Source organism: Vicugna pacos, chromosome 3 (genome assembly GCF_048564905.1).
Source record: "Vicugna pacos chromosome 3, VicPac4, whole genome shotgun sequence".
NCBI lineage: Eukaryota > Metazoa > Chordata > Mammalia > Artiodactyla > Camelidae > Vicugna > Vicugna pacos.
Window position 1 is genome coordinate 23,947,013 of NC_132989.1, and position 21,598 is coordinate 23,968,610.

General features: G+C 43.3%; 1 protein-coding gene across 2 annotated transcripts in view; it reads right to left on the bottom strand.

Moving 5' to 3' along the window:
• CTNNA1 (catenin alpha 1) overlaps positions 1–21,598 on the bottom strand; it is a 276,028-nt gene that overhangs the window by 245,945 nt on the left and 8,485 nt on the right. Inside the window, exon 2 of one of the 2 annotated variants that reach the window (XM_072956852.1) lies at positions 15,227–15,448. The exons of the other annotated variant lie outside the window; for it this stretch is intronic. The gene's annotated coding sequence lies outside the window, so the exon portion shown is untranslated. The remainder of the gene's footprint in view (positions 1–15,226; positions 15,449–21,598) is intronic. 2 annotated transcript variants of the gene reach the window in all.

Consider the following 21,598-nt stretch of genomic DNA (forward strand, 5'->3'; position numbering starts at 1 on the left):
TTTCAAAAAGTCAAAGTAATAAAGCTGTTCTCCATTATTCATTGGGTTGCATGCTTCCTCCCCATCACACTATCCCTCACACCTTCCCGTCTAATTCTTCCCATCACCTTCCTTTTCTGCCTCTGCCTCCTTTCCCTCACCCCTTCCAGAGAGAGTTCAGGGTCACTGCCTTTCTTCAAAGTCCTTAGGCTTTTTCTAGAATCTTCTGAGGTCATTCTTAGCTGGGTTGATGGTCACAGTGCTAAATACATACTTTATGAAAAGCTTTGCATTCACTGATTTCCTCATGCCAAAGTCCCATGCCAAAGATAACCCTCCAAAAATCTGTCGTCCTAATGAGAATTGAAAAATCCCAATGGGATTCATGCGCCATACCCCAGCTAGGTTATTCTCCCCCATCTCAACAACAGGAATTATCATCTCTGGGCTGGGCTGATACCAAATACCAAGGCCCTGTCCTTGCAGACTGGGTCTGGACCAGGAGCCAAGAATTCTATGGGGACAGCCCTCTGTAGGCACCTGCATAGTCATTCCTCTTGCTGCCATGTTTTGACATCCTTGGACAGTAAAATATAAAGGGATGCGATAGAGCATGTGGGATAAGGATGGGAGTTTGGAGTCAAAACCCAAATTTAAGTTCTGCCCTGATACTTACTACCTACATGACCTTAATTAAGCTATTTAACTTCTCTATGTCTTAGGTGTAAAGTAACAGTATCTCCCTGGTTGGAATGACCAAATGAGAACTGTATGTAAAGCATTTACTGCAGTGCTTGATGCATAAGGAGCACCCAATAAACATCAGAAGTTATTATGATCATATATGAGTAAACACCAATAAGTCAGAAAAACTTTTCAAACCCATTATAGGCTTTTAAATAAAGAAATACAGCCTTATTTTTTTTTTAAAGTTTTGCCTCTAGGAGTTGCTTTAATGAATTGCTAGAAAGGAGTGATTTATAAGTACCATATTGTTGGAATGCAAATAGATACTTCAAAGAGGTGAAAACTTGTTTTCTTGAGTGGGATAAACATTCCCCTTGGGATCTTGTTTACAAACTCAAATAATTTGTGAGCGAACAGTACTAAAATGTACTGCAGCCCTTATTTAGGTGAAATGGTAACAGAACTGTATTCCTGAGCTTTTTGAGTAAATGAGGTTTTTACCCTTTCGAAAAGGAACCATTACTCAAATGAAATGCCCTAATTTCACTTATTATTTTTAACTGTCTTTTTTTTAAGCTTTTTTTTTTTTTTTAAATGGAGGTACTGGGGATTGAATCCAGGACCTTGTGCATGCGAAGTATGAGCCCTACCACTGAACTAGACCCACCCACCCTTGAAACACCTAATTTCAAAAGTACAAGGAAAAATGTCGATCTTGAGGTTTTTCCTTTTACATATCTTTATTATAATGTTGAAACATATCGGGTAATGGCCAACTTATTACACAAATACAGTCAATTTTCAATTATTTATATGAGTTATCCAAGGCAGATATCTAACTAGCGCTGTTTGCCTCTTTCCATTTTATCTGCCCGTTATCTTTATTGTACCCCCCACACACACATACACACACAATTCACACATTCACATACATTCTCTTCACACACATACACACACACACTCCACTTTGCCCAAAGCAAGCTGGACCCAGAATTGCTTGTTCTGGTAGTTATAAAAGATGTTGGTCCCTCAGACAAGCATCTTTGTTCCTTTTCTCCCTTCAGTGCAGGTTTCCCTTTCCTGAATACCACAAGGGAAGGGAAGGGAAAGAAGGAAGAAGGAAGGAAAGGAAATCTGTATGAGACCCCCAGCCCAGCAGTGCAGGCTGTGAGAAACAGAAGGCTCCTGCTCTCTGGGCGCTGGCATCTCTCTTGCCATTTTACTGAAACTTTGGGGTGTTTTTCTCTCTGCAGCACCCACGCTCCCTCCCTTTCTGCCAAAGCTCCTTGTTGTGACAGAATGAGAGAGGCTGGTGGGCTGTGGGAAAGGGGAATGCAGCTAGGTAGCCTGAGGGCAGAGTTACAGCTCCCCCTCCAGGAGCAGGGAGGGTGGGAGATTAAGCCACAGACAAATCCTAGAGGCCCCCCCAGTGCTGAACCACACACACACCCAGAACATCCGTATACACACAGAGCTGTGCACCACCTCTCAAATCCACCAATACACACGTACACACACAAACACACACAAGCAGGAATGGAACTTAGTGGACACTACCATGTATTCAGTAACACTCAGGCAGGAAATCCCATGTTATACTGGCACAGATCTACCCAAAGCAACCCATGCCTCAGGTCCCCCTCTGTTGATGCCTCTCCCTTCTGATGGGCTAGACAATGCTGCTGGATCCCAGGCATACTTGTGGTATAAGAGAACAGCAAGTCTTGAGTGCATAGGCTCTGATACCACTCAGCACTCCAAGTAGAGGGGACCAACAGTAGCAGGGCCAGCATACTGCTCAACCCTCTCCTTAGAAGTCTCCACTCAGAGTACATATGGGCTCCCTCCCAGAACTCCAGCAGCACACCATGGAAAACACAGGCTCAAGTCCTGTTTAGGGGGCAAAGGAAGTATAGGCTATAGCCCACAGGCTGTGGCTTCCTCACTCCCCTCAACCTCAGCTCATGTCCCAGTCTTGTCTGAGGGAGAGACCCACCTACATGAAGGGAAGAGAAAGAATTCAATGACCTCTCAAACCTCCTTCAAAGCTGGAAAAACAGCCAATGAAAGACAGTTGACACATTTGAGCACCAGGCTGAAATACAGAGGACCCAACACTGCCAGGCTAGACCCTGATCAGGAAACTCAAAAGGGACATTGTCCACTGTGCGACAGGAGGCTTTAGGAGCTCAGCTACAAGTAGCCAGTCTCAGATGGACTCAATCCCTCTCCTTCCTAGCCACTGCTGGGCAAGTACACTGCCTTTTCACCTTCCTAAATCTTTCTCTTTATCAGACATCTACGTTATTCTTTATACTTTATGTACACTATTTTAATTTAAATAAATCCACAAGGTGTCATTGTAGAGAAAATTAAGAAGGCTTGACCAAGGTTACATGGCTAGCAAGAGGAGCCAGTCTTCACCCCATGCCTGGATAACTCCAAAGCATCTGCCCTTTCCACTGCTTCTCAATGTCACTCCACTGGGAACCCACCCCCTCATCTGCCTCTGAGTGAGTGTGACACCCTGTCTGGTGGTAAAGATAGTGTTGGGGAAGCAAAAGAGGAAGAACGTACATGGTGACCTTTTCCCAAGGGAGAAAAAAAGTAGTGCAACCCGGGCCTCCTGACCTCAGCTTGACCTCCAGGGTTGTGAGAAAAGCCTAGCTCCCCAGAGCAGGGCCCTGCCCCGTGTCAGCCATGCCCGGTAGCATGAGTGATTCATTTAGAGCAGTTTCTCCCTCATGACCCCACACTTTCTTGGCCAGTTTGCTGCATGGCTGCAAAAAGCCCAGCTCCGGACATGCAGAGAATGTGTTGATTCAGAAACATTTAAAAATGAATCAGCACATGGTGATGCAGGCTGTTTGTTCAGGGCAATGTGCCACCTATGTTGTAATGTGCCAAATTCCCTCCTTCCCCTCCCTCCAGCTCCTCCCCTTCCCCAAGTCCTGGCTGTTACCTTTGTCATTCTGGCAGTGAGATTCTGTTCCCTTACTCCCTCAGGGGCAACTGTTTGCAAAGCTCAGGCTGCCAACAGAGCAGCTTTCCCAGGTGTGTGTGTGTGGTGTGTGTGTGTGGTGTGTGTGTGTGTTCTTCCTCCTTCCTAAACTGAAAAGAGGTGAAGCCACTGGTATCTCTACCTTCTGGAACATGTCCTAGCAGGAGAGGTACCAGTTTCGCATCTGCTTTCAGGAAGCAGGCATGAACAAGAACTATGAAGTGGGCTTTCTTGAGGATGACCCAAGTAGAGATTATTCCTCCTGGAGGGGCTGCCACCAAAAGTTCATCTCATTTTATTTTCTTCCAAATAGGGCTGTACTTCCCTTCAGCCCAGACAAGCATAATTCATTCAAATACTCAGTCATTCAACATGTGTTTATTGAGTACCTACAATGAGCCAGAAACTGTTTCAGTTGCAGCAATATGGTGATAATAAGACAGAAAAGCACCCTGCTTTCATGGAGCTTGCATTCTAGTGGGAGAAGGCAGATAAGAAACAGGTGAACCAATAATCAATGCTGGGACGAATATCAAATAAAATGATATGACAGCACAGGGACTAGATCAGCAAACTATGGCCCACTCACAGTTTGGTAAATAAAATGTATAAAGTAAATAAAGAACACTCGACAGGAATCTACTTTTTTTTCATATTTTAAAATTATTTTTGAATAGATATATATTCCCTGACTCTAAATTTAAAAGAAAAAAAAATAGAAAAGGACACACAGAGAAGTGTCTCTAGCAGCCCTGTTTCCCAGCTATCCAGTTTCCTTCCATATAAGCAACAAATGTTAACTTCTTATGCATCCTTCCTGAGAAATTCATTCATATAAAAAGCAAATACATGTGTGTAGTCTATATTTTCCCCCCAAGGAAGTTATTTTAAATTGGGAGATCAGGAAAGACTTGTAATTTAGGCTAAGAGCCAAATGATATGAGGGTACCAGCCAGGCAAAGGTCTCTGAGCAGCAGCCTCCAGGCTGTGGGAACAGCTAGTACAAAGGCCCTAAAGCTAGACCGGACATGGCAGGTCCTAAGATGAGAAAGGAGGCTCATGCGTTTGGGGAACACTGGGCCAGAGGGCAGGGATTTGAGGTAAATTAGAGAGAAATTAAGAAGCAGGAAGATTCTCCTCTTAATGGCCCTACAGCGTCCATATAGTCCTTACTCCTGAGTCTTCCATGCTGGGGTGAGGGAAGTCATTCCTGATTTCTAACCCTAGTCTTCTTTGCTACCCTCTTGAGTTTTAAAGAAGGACCACTTTATCTTTTAATAATAGAATCTATCTGTATGTGTATGCTGTACATATTTCTATGAGCATGGAGGAAGGTATGGAGCAGGGCAAGGGTAGGAAAGGGGAGTGAGTAATGTGATTAGCGTTTCTAGACACAGGTCCTACAATCAGATCTCTCAGTCTAGGAATTTGTTGGGGGTTTTTGTTTGTTTTTATTGGGAGCTTGTTAAAGGCATTGTAAAGATGATAATTATCAACCTGAATTGAGTACAAGGGTCTTTTCCAGGTGGCAAGACAGTAATAAACAACTCTCCACCCAGGGCTTTGCAAAATGTACAGAATTCTCAACTTACACAATAGCAAGTGGCCTGAAATCTCAAGTTTTTCAATCTCAAGTTTTTTAGGGCCCCTGCTATGTGTTCTGTATCCTGGGGAAGGCGAGTGAACTAGAGCACCTAGTCTGTACCCTGAAAGAGTTTATAATCCAGCTAGGGAAAGAGAAGTTGAGAAATAAAGGTGAGTTAACCTCAATGGTGCAAACTAATTCAGAGGAGATAGGCACCAATGTGAGCAAGAGCTGCCAAAGAAGCTCTCTCAGGGGAAGGTGAATTATAAGCTGAGTCTTGAAGGACAGAGAGGAACTGAATAAAAATCATGTATACTGCTTAAAAGGAGATAATGTGAATGAAGAGGACAGCAACTGGCACAGTAACCACTCAATAACTGGCAGTAGCTGCTACTTCTTATTACTCTTATTGCTAATTAGTTAACAAAACACTTTCTCATAAACTATTTCATTTAATATTTACATTAACCCTGTGACTGGGTAGGGCCAATGTTACTGTTTCCATTTTACAGGGTAAAGAAACTGAGGCCCAAGATGATTGATGTAGGGTGTGAGGCGGGAGCAGGGAAGGTAGGCCAGGGCCATCCAGGACAGTCTTAAAAGCTGAATTGCCCAAGTCACAGAGCAGAAACTGAAACCCAGGTGCTTTGAATCAACAGAGCATATGCTTACCTCATTGTGGGGTGATCAGCAGGCAACTCAAGCAGGCAGAACAGCAGGAACCAGAGAAAGAAGCAGGGAGCCTTAATAAACCAAATTACGTGTCAGTTGTACCAGGAGCTCGCTCTTTCTCGCGCTCTCTCTCTTCTCTCTCTTTTCAAAAGAGCCTATAGGCTCTGCCTTCTCCCCTAGATAGGTCCCATATTCCCAGATCCAAGTTCTGGCTCAGGAAAGGAGAAACTTACTGGGGAACAATCTCAACTGAGCAGGAAAACTGCGAGGAAGAGAAAATCACCACTTCTACAATCTCATTAGTGCTGCAGACCTACACACACACACGCATCAGACCTGCAGGTTGTCAGTGCTAAATTACTAAGCCTGAGGCCTGAAGTAAATTAGGCTACATCTCGGAAAAACAGGTTATGTTACTCATATTAAGCATTCAATTCATGCGGATTAAAGTGCAATCTACTGTTTTGTAAGTCCTTTCTTTTCTCAGGATTCTGCTGAGTGGCTGGAAGGGCTATTTTCCACACTCTTCACTCAGACCCACCTAAGCATACTGGCCCTGTCCTGTAACTTCACAAAAGGCACTGGCTGAGATGAGCCACCTACACGCTGCCTATCAGAGCCAGGCTGATGAGGCCCTGGGGCAAGGGGCTTCAGTGACTGCCTTTGGAAAGAGGCTGCCTTCCAGGGTTGCCCCTGGCAACCAAGCTGCTCTGGTGGAGTGCATCTCTTAGAGGAGCTGGGGGAGGTCACTGAACTAAGATTCAGGCAGCATGTAAGTCATCCTCTGCCTTTCCTCCTCCCAGCCTCAGACCCACTCCTGTGATAAGTACAAATGCTTTCACCTCACCTGTCTTCCCTAGGTTAACAGGATCAGCCTAGATTCTTCCTGAGGGCAAGGAGGTTAGGGAGAATGTCTGGTTTGCCCTGCAACATACATTCAGGTACCCAACACATCCTTGGCCAGTTCCCTACATACCACATGCCCTCAAATGACTAACTTTTAAACCCTTTAAGCTCTAACATTGCTTTCTCCAGGAAGCCCTGACTTGAGCCCTGTGCCCCAGGCAGGGATAGGTGCCCTTGACCATTAAACCCTGAGCATCACTCTTTCATAGTACACATTACCCTACATGTTTTTATCTGTTTTATTATCTTCTTGAGGTTAAGGACTATGTCTTTTCTAGCACAGGACCTGGCATACAGGAAGCACAAAATAAATTCTTGTTGAATGGATAAAGGAATGAATAAGAACGTAAGATTCTGACAGGAGGAAACAGGGTCAGTGGGAGGGAGCTGTTCAAGCACTGGCTGGAGGAAGCAGTATGCACAGAGCACAAAGGGTCACGGAATGATCCACTTTCATCTAGAATGCAGGGTGTGAGGTGCAAGCAGGGAAGGTAGACCAGGACCATCCAGGACAGTCTTAAAAGCTGAATTAATACATCTGGGACAGGAGAGTGGCAAGCTTAAAACAGTATTTTAGGAAGACAGATCCAGCCAGGTGTGTAGGATGGACTGCAGGGGAGAGCCAGCTGGCAGTGAGACTAGTCAGAAGGCTGTTTTGACAGTCCAGACTTGACAAGTAAAGGGTCTAGACAAGAGCAGTGACAAGGGGAAATGAAAGTAAGAAATAAACCACCCAACTCTGTTGGCTGGCACCCTCATGCAGCCGGGGAAACATCAGTCTCTGCCGGACCCTGGTTAATCAGCATCCTGTGGTTGCCATTGGAGCTGACCAACTGCCGATCACTCTGCTCTCTGCAGAAATCTTAACTGCCATCCTCAGCACAGTTTAGTTCAAGGGCTGAGTGGTGCTGGAGTGGAAGGTAAGTCTAGGGACAGTATTTCCCAAACAAGTAGTCCTGGAACAATGGTGCACTATATTAGGAGGCATCTTGCAAAGAAAAAAAAAAAAGAGTTCTCTGCTCAGATAATTTTGGGAAACTCCAGATTCAAGAAAGGGCAAAGCCATTTTCTTTAACGTAATATCCCACGTCTCTCTGTTTATCATCAACCTTAAGTGACACTGAAGCCTTTTTCACACCACACCCATTCACAGCTTCTAAAAGAGCACTCAAAAAACAGCTGGAAGACTCTGGAATCAAATTTGTTTGCCTTGCCTCCCATGGGATGCGTCTAGGCTACATACATAGAGCACACTGCCTGCACACGCACTGCCCAAGCTTGCTTGGAGGAGCAACTTTACCCACAGCCTTAGCTCAGAAGCAGCACAGAGCTGCTTAAAATCTCTGGCCCTGAAGCTAGTCTGCCTGGATTCAAATCCTAGATCTACAACTTAATAGTTATCTAGCCTCTCTGTACTTCAGTTTCCTTATCTACACAATGAGGAAAATATTAAAACTAACTTCAGTGAAGTTGTTTGGGGGATTATATTAGTGAAATAAGCCCTAAAGAGCACTTAACACTATGCCCAGAACATAGTAATCCCTCAATAAATGTGAGCTACTTTTTTTAATCTTATGCAGCCAAGAATTCCATGATATCCTTCAACCATAGCTCCGAAATGAGGCAACCTGGTTAGGCCTGGTATGAAGGCAACGGCCAGATTCTCTCTTTGGGGAATTAAGAATGGAACACAGGGCCAAATGATTAATGCTGGGACTGAAAGCTGAAAAGATCTTAGATGAGTCAGGATATACAGTTGAGGCAAGAAACTTTGTCCCGAGTCTGCCCCTCACTCTCCATCCCATTTTCTGGTGTCCCTGTTTGCCTTTCCTTTATCAGAGAGGCATCAGGCTCTCAGGTATTTCAGGCCAACAGCCTCCTGGCTGGAGTATTACTACTACTACCTACAGAACATTTCCGACGAGTTGTAGGGGTTTTTCCTTACATCAACAACCAATTCTCCAATTCTCTGGACACTGGCTAGGTGTCCTACAATTTAATTCAATGCTAACACTAACTACCTGAAATTAGCATCAGGTCTCACAGGTTAACAGCCCAGTCCCACAAGACTACCATCCATTTCAGATGCCAATCACAAGCCCTTGGCCTCCTCTACTTTCAATCAACCAGTATAAATGGGGGTTCCCATTACTACCCTCAGGTGCAATGATTTGCTAGAAGAGTTCACAGAATTAAGGAAAGCACTTTACTTGCAGTTATTAGCTTATTAAAAAGGATTAAAGGACATTATAAAGGATACAAATAAGCAGCCAGATAAAGAGGTACATAGGGTAAGGTCTGGAAGGGTCTCAAGTGCAGGACCGTCTGTCCCCATGGATTTGGGGTGTACCACATTCCTGGCATATGAATGCATTCACAAAACTTAAAGCTCTCACAATGTTGTCATTGAGGGGCTTTTATGGAGGTTTCATCACATACACATGATAGATCACTTACTGAATCTCCAGCCCCTCTCCCCTTCTCAGACTCTGAGGCGAATGGATGAAAGTTTTAGGTTTCTAAGCAAAGCTTAGTCTTTCTGGTGACCAGTCCCTATCCTGAAACTATTTAGGGTCCCACCAAGAGTCACCTCATTAGAACAAAAAAGGCTCCTATCATCCTGGAAATTCCAAGGGATTTAGGATTTCTGTGTCAGAAACAAAGGATGCTAGCACCCCCATCACACAGGAAATTACAACAGTTTTAGGAGTCCTTTGTCAGAAACTGGGAACAATGGTCAAATACGTATTTCTTATTATGCCTTAGGTATCAATTCAATAGTGTTTACAGACTCTTACTAGATGAGTAAGAAACTCATGTCACATCCTCTATGACTACAGGGGATACTACTTCACTGCATCTTTTACTCTCCCTTGGTATCTCCTTGCCCTTACCACACACACAGTTTTCCAGATGCTTCCCTTGTACCCAACAGCTTTCACACATTCCAAGGAGAAGCCTTTGGATTTGGTAGACAGAATGACGAAATGGGAAAATAATTTCTTCCCACCAATACAGCATTTTACGAAGTGTTTTTGTACATTACCTGATTGTGATAATAGCCCTCTGAGGAAGGCATTATTATCCCCATTTTACAGGTATAAAATTAAACTTTAAAGAACTCAAGTAATAGCTAAAGGTCACACAGCCACATAGGGTAGAATCAGGATGAGATCTCAGCACTTTTGACCTCTAAGCCAGGCGACTGTTCACTATACCCTCCAATCTGGCCTTCACCTCAAGCGAGGACTCAGAGCCAGGCCCATACACTTGAGAATCAGAGTCTTGATTTGACCTAGAACTTGTCTCTGAGTAGGTCATTCTCAGTTCTGTGGATGTGTAGGTAGGCAGCACGCCAGATACTTAGCTTTGCCTCTGGAAGCACCATTTGAGAGGTGAGCAGGTAAGGGATGCCAGGAGCAAACTCTTGGATCAGAGCTGCTCTTCCCACTCTTGTCACACACTCTCCTCTGGGGAGATCCCCAGCAGCTGTGATATGGCTGGGTTCAATATTCTGCCCTGATGTGATCTGACAGCAGCTAAAAGGCTAGAGTAAGAAGATACTAAGACTGAAAATCCCTCCTTGGAAACATGGTTTCATGTTACTCTCCTTCATGGTCTCTGTGTGCCAAACACTCAGAAAGTCTCAGGCACCATGATGATCTGATAGGTTTTGAGTCTCATTCACTAGTCTCCAGAGACAGCCTGAACTTAAGCACACTCAGGCAAATGATAGGTGTCTGCTTCCTTGATTTTCCTCTTTAGACCTGTCCCTCCTCTCCTTCCGCAGTGGGAACCAATTTTTTTCTTACTCATGAACCAGCTTCCAAATCCTGGGACTCACTTCACCTCTCCTCATCCACCGGCATTATCACAGAATCCTTCTGAGGGCACCCCAAAATCTCCCATGTTTTTATCTTCTGAATTCCAGGACCTATAATATCTTCCTTACAAGGGGAAAAGGATATATTCCTCCTCATTCTCCTTATCCAAAGGAGATGAAAAGACAGATGGTCTTGAGCCCTCATTCTACCCTACTCAAATCTCTACCCATCCCATCTCTACCTTAGTTGTCAAAGCCTGAGATAGCACATAGACTAAGGGAACCACACACAAAGTTCCCCCAGGGGACATGGAGGAAAGCTCCAAGCTTTTTTAGTTTCTCCGAACACACACACACACACACACACACACACACGCACGCTCACTTCTCTCTCTCACCTCCCCTCACCTTGCCTGCCCTCCCTGTCTCTCCCTCCTCCTCCTCTTCCCTCTCCCTTTTTCTCCCTCACTCTCTTTCCCTCTATCCAAGATGTTAATGGAGTTGTCCATTAACTGCAGTAGCTGCCAGAGTGTTAGCCTGACTGGGCAGAGGGCATGAACCCATTTTTTCCAAATTTCAGCCCCCATCACGTATCTTAGGTTTTTAACTTTTCATTTCCACACTGTGCCTCAGCCAGGTTGCTGAAAGCACACTCAGTCTGAGTCCACATGCTTCCCTAGAGCATACACTGATGCCTGCCTGTCTACCAGCCACAGAAGTCATGCATGGCGACATGGGAAAGAAGACAGTAGAATGGGTAAGTCAGCATACATCTCCCAAAGCCCAACTGTATTCAAGAAAATGTTGCTTAAAAAGCCTCGCTCCTGGGATCTTTTTCTGACATTTATCTGCTATTGTGACAATGTATTACAATGTCACAGAGTCTATAAGCCACAGTCAAGAGGAACATAGACTGTTTCTGAAGACTCTGAACCCCAGACCAGTACCCGCCTGTCATTGCTACCTGGTACCGGCCCTATCCTCCACCATGAATTATTAGAAAGTCATATACTTTACCAGCTGTTTAAAATTAAGACAAGAAAACAATAACTTTAGTTATATATGGGAAAATCCTACAGTATTAGCTGTGTACAACCTGGCAAATTGTGGGAACACGGCCTGGTCAAAGAATGAAACTGGCTCAGTGCGAGAATCTGCCTGTTCGTGGTTCTTCTTGCTTCTCCCAGCTTTCTCTCTAACCTGTGATTCTCAGAGAAGCCATCCCACAAGTATTAACTGAGTGCTATTATGTGCGAGGCTGCTTCTTCTGGCATAGCCCTTGTGTTCATGGCCAAGACTGTTCCCTCTTTGTGGTTCTCCAACATCCCTACCCAGCTGGGTCCCTGGACACTACAACTCGAAGCTCCTCAAGTCAGCAGGACTTATTTGATACTTTCTTGAGCTGAGCTTGCCTTTCTTCACACCTGAGTCTAGAAAACACCATTTACAATTGACTACTTTACCCATAATTTGTGTTTCCTAAGCAATTTCATTTGAATGAGCTAGATGTACTCCATAGTCAAAGAGGAGAATAGACAATGCATGCCAGAATGGACACATGTTCCTCCTCAAACATCATTTTCTTCAACAAATCTCTCCCATTTCCTAGCTTTTCTAAGACCAATTGGTTCTGGAGGGGCAAGATCCTCCCCCAACCTCAGGGGTAAGAACATGACACGGGCCCAGTCTATCAGATTACTCCTCACCTCTAGGCATAGTAAATGGTTCAGAAAAGGACAGATGACTCAAACCACACTCATCACAGTCTTCTCTGAGTTTCTGTAGGAGTTATGAGAAAGATACATACTCTTTCCCCCTGGAATGGTAAGTTCTAAAAATAAATAAATAAATAGAACTAATTAGCCTCTCCTCCAAAAAAATAAACACAAGATCTCTCAAGAAGAATTAGGAGCCACTCTTATTCTCCTGTGAAGCAACTAAGTACTTGTTAAAGAGGTTACGGATATTTGAGGCATGTACCTAAGTCTTTGAGGGCATCTGGATAAGCATTTACTGTGCTCTCTCACACCTTTTTCCTGGGGCCACTATCAAAATAGATGGGTCAATGTATGTCAGTGGGATGCTATGACCCAGTGGCATGTCAAGAGAGACTGAGTTCTCTGCTCCTTTGCTTACTCCCTCCCTTCCTATCCTCACAGTGATAAGGAAGTTGAGCTCTAGGAGGTAACCAGAAGCAGTAAGGAACTGTCTTGTGGAGACTTTCTTGGAAGAATGTAAGAAAACCTCATTCTCCCAAGATGAAGCCAGTCCCAAATCTCACAGGTTTTGATGACGAAGCCTGGACTCAGAGAGGAACACAGCGGGTAGAAAAGGAAGATGGAGGAAAACCAAAGGGAACTACTACAAATAGAGTGAAAAAGAATCTACCAAGAAAAAAGCAGCATCATGAGAAAACCTACAGGCCAAGAAAACACAGCAGAGAGGTGACAGACAGTTCCTGAATATCTGAATCATCCCATTAAAGCAGATCCCATTAAATCCCTGGGCAGATGCTAGGCTACTTTCAGAGAACTCTGGATCCTGCCCAGGGGAGTGTAGAGCCTGGCTGGCTCTCAGTCAGTGCACAGACCTGCCCAATTGATTCTGTTAGTCATGGCTCAAGCGTTCTTGAAGTCAAGATGCTTCCATAATTGGTAAAACCCATGTGGAACCTCAGCCTGTGACTCTATGCTAATAAGGCTATTTAAACCTTTGCTGTCAAGGAAAGCACAGCTGTCCACCAGATGCCTGTTGAAGAAGCCATCTATTGCTAGAAGAACACACCCTTATCTTCTTTCTCAGTAGACCTTTAGTCCTCTACACTTTTTGTACTAAGAAATAGGGGTTGCTGTTCCCAATGTTCATTATCATTGGGCATAAATCTTCACCATTATACTCACAAAGCACTATAGAGTCATTTGGGTTGTTCAGTACTCTATCACTTGGGAGAAGTGCTGCCTTAAGTTGGGTTCCCCAGGAGCAGAGCCTAAGACAGGATTCAGGTCATGTGATTTACTGAGGTGTGTCCTCAGGAGAAAGAAAATGAAGGAAGCAGGAAATGGTAATAAAGATGTGTGTCTGGCCTCAGGCTGATCCCACGGGACAATTCAAGAGCATGAATGGCACCAAAGAATTGATCCTTCCTTGAGGCCTTTGTACGCCCTTTGCTAAAAGCTGTAAGGGGTACAGAAGGGGGTCTCCCATCTCACTATCCACCAGAAAGGAGCAATTTTCTGGAGAAAGAGGCATCTGTGAGCCACTGGAACTGAATACAGCAGCTAGGGAAATAAGACATCGATGTGGTAAAGTGAATTTGGGCAGGGTACCAACAACATCCATTAGAGCCACCATGTTAGCTCTGGCTGCCTTAATAAATACCATAGACTGGGTGGCTTAAATTTATTTCTCACAATTCTGGAGGCTGAAAGTCTGAAGCCAGGGTGCCAGCGTGGTTGAGTTCTTGCAAGGATATTCTTTCTGGCCTACAGATGACCGCTTTCTTGCTGTGTGCTCAAATGGGGTGGGGGAGTGGGAGAGTAGGATAGGGTAGGTAGCAAGCCCTCTGATGTCTCCTCTTATAAGAGCACTAATTCCACCATTAGAGTCCCAGCCTCATAACCTCATTTAAGCCTAATTACCTCCCAAAGGCCCTTCTCCAAATACCATCACATTGGGGGACAGGGCTTTGACATACACATTTTAGGGGGACAAAATTCAATCCACAGCAGCTATCATTTTATAAACAGGGACACAAGACAGCTGTTAGCCAGATTTATTCAATGAGAGCCATTTCCCTTGCACCTAAATTCTTCCAGAATCCCATTTGTTGACTGATGTAGAAGAGACCACTTAGACCCCAACTAGCTGAGCCAGGCCTAGGAGCTCCCAATAGTTTCTCTTCTGCATCTCAGTAAGCACCGCTTCTTGCCCTGGGAAAGTCAGGCTGTGATTATTTGCAAGCCTCAGTCCTTGGTAAGTATTCTGTAGGTGACAGCAGAGGCGTCTGTGAGCGATCCTATCCAGCTCAGGCTTTGAAGCTCTGAAGCAGAGCCATTAACATTCTCTTCAGTGGCAGACAGTTCTCTTCAGCCCATGTTAGTCTCATTTTCTTCCCTCTCAACTTTTTTTTTTTTTTATCAAGGGCAACAGCTTCCTTGTTCCTAGAACCATTTCTTCTCTTCAAAGAGCTCTGGGCTCCAGGGAGGCCTGTTGCCAAGAGATTTGTCAAACACCTCTGGATTCCCAATGAAGAGCAGACTGTGCCACCTGCTCTGCAGCTAAGAGCTCAAGAACCCTCAACTCCCCTCACTTGAGGATCAAGCAAAGGACCAGTCAAGAGGATGCCCTCCCTCTAGCTTCCTAGGCAGTCTGAAGTGGTTAACCCATTGGTTATGGAAGCTATCCTCCTAAGTCCCCTAACCCACTCCAACTTCTGGATTTTGATTATTTAGATAGAGGAAGTCAGGGGGGAAAGTTACAGGCCCTGCCTTCAGAGAGCAGAAATCTATCCTCTGCCTATCCTCCATTCTGAAGCCCCTTTCCATTCACATGAGAGGAGGTGAGGAGGACTCACCCTTTCACAGAGAAGTCCTGTAGGCCTGAGAAGGGCAGAAGAGTGTTCTTGAGAATGCCATTAATGCCTCCATTATTTATTAAGAGCTGCCAAATATTCAGCTGTATGGTGGATTCTTAAAAAATAGGAAGACATAATCTCAGGGAAGCTTCAATTCTACTTCTGGCCACGAAGTAAATTTCTTAAGCAATCTACAGATTTTAGTAAGAGGGACTCCAGTGCCTGCAATTCAGACAGAGAAGAATGAGTCAGGCAGTTGGTAATTCAGTTTCATTGTCCAATTTTCCTCTTAAAGCTGCCCTTTCCCACCAAGAGCTACTGGCTGTACTCCTGTGTCCTCACAAAGGTTTTTGAGGGGTGAGAGGATTGTGCCATATTCTCTCACTGCCCAGGACATTATTCTGTCATCTCTGTATCTTTTCTTCTCTTACGCCCTACAGTTATCTCAGGCATACAAGCACTCACTCCTTACAATTGCTTCTGCAGTAATTTCAGAGGGGCACATGAAAACAACTTTCCCAGGATCATATTTTACCAAACTCTATTGCAGACAGGACAACAGCTATGGCAATGGGGTGCAATCATTTGTACTCATTTTCCTGTCCCTTCTGGCTGCAGATCTGGGCCAGAATCACCCAGCACAGCAGCCCAGGTGGGCCTCCAAGCACACAGAGAAGGACTGCTACTCCATCTGCTGGCTTGACAGCAGCCCTGAGTTGCAGCCTTTCAATTCTTTGCAAGGCAGACTCTGGCTCTGAACCAGGAGATATCTTTTTGTCTTGATAGGGAAAAGATATTCAGCCATTTTGTCAAAAGTGATGACATTTACCCCTCCCACCTTAAATCCACAGACACAAATACTGCTGAAAAACACAGAGCCAAGGATTATTGATCTAACAGGCACTGTCTCTGGTCTGGGCAACCATTGCTTTGGGGCTGTAACAGGAATCAGCATGTAAGAAGACAGCCCCAAACCAAGGTGGGGGAGGGGTTAAGATAGGGTTTAGAAAACCACTGATAAAATTGGGCATTTTCTTTGCTTTTTTTCAACCAGCCCTTTATCTCTATTTGCCTTCTTTGTGAAAAATGCTTCCTCTGCAGATTATTTAACTATTCCCCAGGGCCTGTTGTCCACCCAGAGTTATCTTTATGCACACAATTTCTTATTAATCTATCCTTACTGCAGCAAGGGAAGGATGGTGGTCCATTTTATAGACGAGGACAATTAAGATTTCTCAACAGAAGAGAGAAGGAAAAAATGGCATTACTTACCCTTACTCGGAAATAAATTAGTTAGTTCTTGAAATCCCTGTTTAACTACAGTAACCACACAGAGCTATATGGAAGTTTTGGCAGAGGCTCCACTATGTAGGATCCACATAATATGAAAGTGAGGTGTCAGCAAAAATGCAAATTTTCTTTTTTTTAATTTATATATTTTTTTAATTTTTAAAGGTTACTTTCGATCTACAGTTATTACAAAATATTGGGTATCTTCTCTGTGTTATACAATACATCCTTGAGCCAATCTTATACTCAGTTGCCCCTGCCCCACCCCACTGGTAGCCACTAGTTTGTTCTCTGTATCTGTGAGTCTGCTTCTTTTCTGTTTTATCCAGTTTATTTTAATATACTTATATTAAGGCACTGGGGATTGAACCCAGGAGCTTGTATTTTTTAGGTTCCACATATAAGTGACATCATAAAGTATTTGAAAGATGCAAATTTTCAAAGAAAAAGTTGAAAAACAGTTATGAAATCTTCACTCATATTAAAAAGTTGTTGAATACTAAGAGGAAGTTTTTGAAAAACATTTATTTGGTGAGAAGTGTTCGTATGCTGTTGGTATCCCTCTCCAGAGAAAGAAGGGTACCTGCATTTCACCACAAGCCTAATGAGAAGGGCTTCAAGGGGAACCCTCAGAGAGCTTGATATGTGTCTTGTGCAGTTAGAGGGGCAGAATGACAATTTCTGATTCTAGTGCAAGGAATGTAGGGACCATTGTATGGGATAGCAGCTGCTTTACAATGCTGGGGTCTGCTCATAGTCTCAGAGCTTGTGTGAGCAAAGAATTGGTTTCTCACAGAGAAACTGGAATTGGATTGTTGGACTTATTAGGGGGTATAGAGGAAGAAAGCAATTGACAGAGGAGAGTGTGTATATTTGCCCAGGTCAAGTGTGCACGTGCATGTGTGGAGGGAAGTACAGATCTCTGAAGAACTGACAGAAGTGCCCCAGGAGAAAGACAGATTTAAATACCAGCCATTCCTGGAAAGCACAAAGCCAGCTTCAACAACATGAGACAAGTATAATATTTCCTGCCACCTCACACTTCCTTACTCTAATCCTGGAAGGGTCAGAAACTCAGGAAAGAAGGATCATACTCCTCTTTTCATTTGTAGCAAGCCCCAGATGATGGAGGACAAACAGCTTAATCTTGAAAAACTTTGCAAATGTTGACAATACCTGCGCTGAGCAAATTAAGTACCTAAATGAGATCATGTTTTATTATAAAAGTGATGTAGGGCTTCCTGGTATCTGTAAGAAAAGCATTTGTCCAGGAGTGGAGTTTGTACCATCACTATTGAGCAGGTTTAAAACAAAAGTGGGAGCCAAAAACAAAGGTTTTTGGGCTTTGGGGTTTATGACTACATCCCATGAGTCCTGCTTGTCACTGTTCCAGTTACAATTGTAAAAGTTGTTCCTCAACCTTTATTTTAAAAAGTAATAAAAATACCACTGAAGGGGTCATAACAAGAGAAGTTACTGTCAGAGTTAATAGTTCTCTTTGGCTTAACAGCACTCTAGTGTCCCTGTGGAAAATAAGGCCTATGGATTCACCTTCTGCCCACTTATCCCCTTTCTTAATTTCCCAAAGCATCCTCCATTCCCTCCTTCTGTTACCTTGCAGTACAAACCACAGTTCTGATTGAAGATACTTTTAACAATGTCTTAAAACCTCCCCTATTGTCACAGTCCTGCCCCATATCCTGCCCCCTGCACCATGTCCATCCCCAGGAATAACACAGGGAGTCACAAGTCATATTGACAATTTCTGATCCTCTTCCACAGTAACACTTAACTGCCATCTTGTTAATTTTACTTCCTCATTCTTTCCCTATATTTCAGGGGGATGAGAAACATACACATACACCCACATACAAAGCACTATACAAAGACAATCCATGTTACATACATGGATTCCCTCTATAAAGAGCCCTATGGTGGCTCAAGATATAAGAAAGTCTGTACTTTAGAGGCTCACAATCTAGATGAGAAAGGCAGAAACATGCACCAGAAGATAAATTGTAACCTCAGGTACCAAATGAATGTACAGAAAGGAACTAGGTTTATGAAGGACAAGACCACTGTGGAATGGGCTAACCACCAAGCTTTCTGAAGGAGATGGCACTTGATCTGAGTGTCACATCAGTCAGGTATGGTGATGAGCTGGGAAAGTGGGGGGAGTTGAAGTCATGGGGTTAGAAGAACAGAGTTAGACTAAGGGCCTCTGACAATGGAGTAATGGGAAGTCAGATTTCAAAGCGGAAGAAAAATCATAAAAAGCCCTGATGGTATACTGAGGAGCTTGGAGCTTTGATTTTATTCTAGAGACAGTGAGAAGCCACTGACAGTTTTTAGGCAGGAGTTTTATAATAACTACTCCTACTGGAATGTAGAAAATAATCTGAGTGAAGAAGAAGGGGGGAAAAAAGACAAGGAAGCCAGTTAGGAGATCAGCATAAGGCAGGATTTAAAATTTTTCTTCTTCTTTTTTTTCTAAAAGAACTGGATTACAGATATTTCCCTTATTATCCCATGGAAATTTAAGGAAAAGGAAATAAAAGTTTTGGTTGAAGTGACAGGGGTTTGGGATTTAAAAGACCATTAAGATTACTATAAGAGTAAGACAGAAGGTAGAGCTTGAGGAAATCAGCCTCAGAGCAGCATGATGCAGGGAAGTCCTCCAAGTAGACTAGAAAGAGATTCCCCTGAGTTGTAGATGAGGATGAGTTCATAGAATCTGGAATGAGGAACCCACGCCTTGCCCCTTAGCAGCACCTGAGGAGGGAACATGACCCTAGAGAAGACTGGCCACGTGATGCAACTACAAGATAAGACTCTAGGCTGTAGGATTCATAGCCTCACAAAAGATTTCTGTGAGTCAAAGATGAAGAGCAGACACTCAGGCCCTGGATGTGAAGGAATAGTGCAAATAATTGGACAGCAAGTGTTTCAGCAATAACCAGCAACTCAAAGTCCCCTCCAATCTTATGCAAAATATAAGATCCTGAAAGCACAATTCAAACCTAAAGATGAAATATAACTGAAGTTAAATTTCCTACCAGTCAGATGGGATAGCAGCATATAATTGGAGTTTACCTTCATTTGAGTTTATAAATAAATGTGGTAATTCCCACACCCATGAATTTATAAATTGAGAGTCATACCTGCTATAATTGCTACAGCTTAAGTAGGAAAAGATGACACCAGATTAGAATGAATGCAATGAGAAGACAAAGAGACAAAAGTCCTAGAGATATTATGCAAGAATAAAGAACAAGACTTAATCTGGCCAGAATCTACAGAAAATTCCAGGACACACTGAGAATGCAGGAAGTTTCTCCTTGTTTCTGTCACTCTCTACTCTTAGGTATCCTTATACGGGACTCAAGTAAATGCTTTATGAGTTAGTCATAACTCATAAATTATGATGAAATGTAACTTAAAAAAGCTTTATTCTCTCTCAAGGCTTATGTTAATGCTCAGGTGGACAGTGTAGAGAAAAAAAAAAAAGATCAGATTTAGTCACTGAATTTCCACTTGGTGTCAGATATGGTGGGTACTAGCAATACCTAGATTAATAAAACTCTGTTCTTGTCCTTGCAATGTTCACAGTCTAGTGGGAGGAATGGACATGGTGTCAAATAATTAAACTTCCTTATGTGTATTATAACAGAACAGTGGATAAATGTTCTAGAAGCACAGAAGATTAAGTGACAAGCTCTGTCTCAGGAAACCAGAGAAGACTTTACAGAGAAGGTGAGATTTAAGAGGGTTTTACAGGATAAGTAGGAGTTCAATATTTGGATAAGAATTAGAAGAGCACATCAGGTAGTGGGAAGGGTATACACAAAGCATGGAGGCATAAAGAATTAGTGAACCTGCAGTGGGGGAGGGGAGATTATACTCAATAAAAAAGATGTTCTGTCTGGAATTGGCCCCTATAGTTTTTAACCAAGGCTACCCTTATGATCAACACATTCACCTCAAAAGGATTTCTGAGATACACCAAAGAGAAGTGTCATCTGGTGTACGGCCCTGTGCTGCAGACTACACAAAGGGATACAGATGTTTAGTTACCCACTGAGAACCTAATAGCCTCAGGCAAAACTTCATTTTTCTCTCCATTTCTCTCTTTGAAGACTTCTCACTGAAAGCACTAGCATGTTCTCCCTCCTCAGTAATATCCAACCTCACAGCCTTCTTCATCCACCAAATGAGCAACTTTCAGGTAAAACACTTCAGTTTAAAATTCATATTCAAGGAATCTAGATGAAGCCTGGAGACTTAGAGGGACATATCACACTGCACAGCTTCAAGCTTTCTGTCCCAAGGGTGGCTTCTTTTTAGGCCCTACTCCTTCCCCACGTTTGGCCCTGAAGACACAGGCAGTGTGGAAGAGGGCTATGCTTTCCTACCATCCATGGTAAATTCATGTAAAATATGGCAGAGGAAGAAAATACTCCTCAAAATTCAGAGAGTTTTTCCCTAATAATGGGCCTCAAGATTTACTGAAACATCTGAATCTCATTTTCAGCACATTAATGGTCGGGATTACACATGTACAGGTTATGTATTTTGTGATGTATTTCTGATAGAATTCAGGGATAGGGGAAGAAAAGATATTACTACTGATAGATTCTTTGAGAGTGAATAGAGGGTCTTAGAAAACTGACTTTGACCAGAAAAAGAAAGATAATTTGGTTTTACTCTTCAAATAAAAAGTACATTTGATTTTGAAAAACAATCATCAAGACTCACACTTTTGTGTTTAACAATCACCTTGAAATTGGTCTGCCTCAGAGGACAGCATGATTCTAGGCTACCTTAGCATGAATGATTTATGACATTCATGAACTTGGCAACTACATCAGTTATTCTAAAGCTGGCACCCAACACCACCTGCATGTTAAGTGAAGATTTATGATTTATAAAACTCACCTCATTATGCAGGGGTACATGAATTGTCTTATATGTGCAGTCTATAACTCCCAAGACAGATAAGGAGACAGCTAAGTTACATAATTTACAGCGCCTTACTGCTAAAGCTGAAGTTTTAGAGAAAAACTGAAGAAATAACTGTCCCTT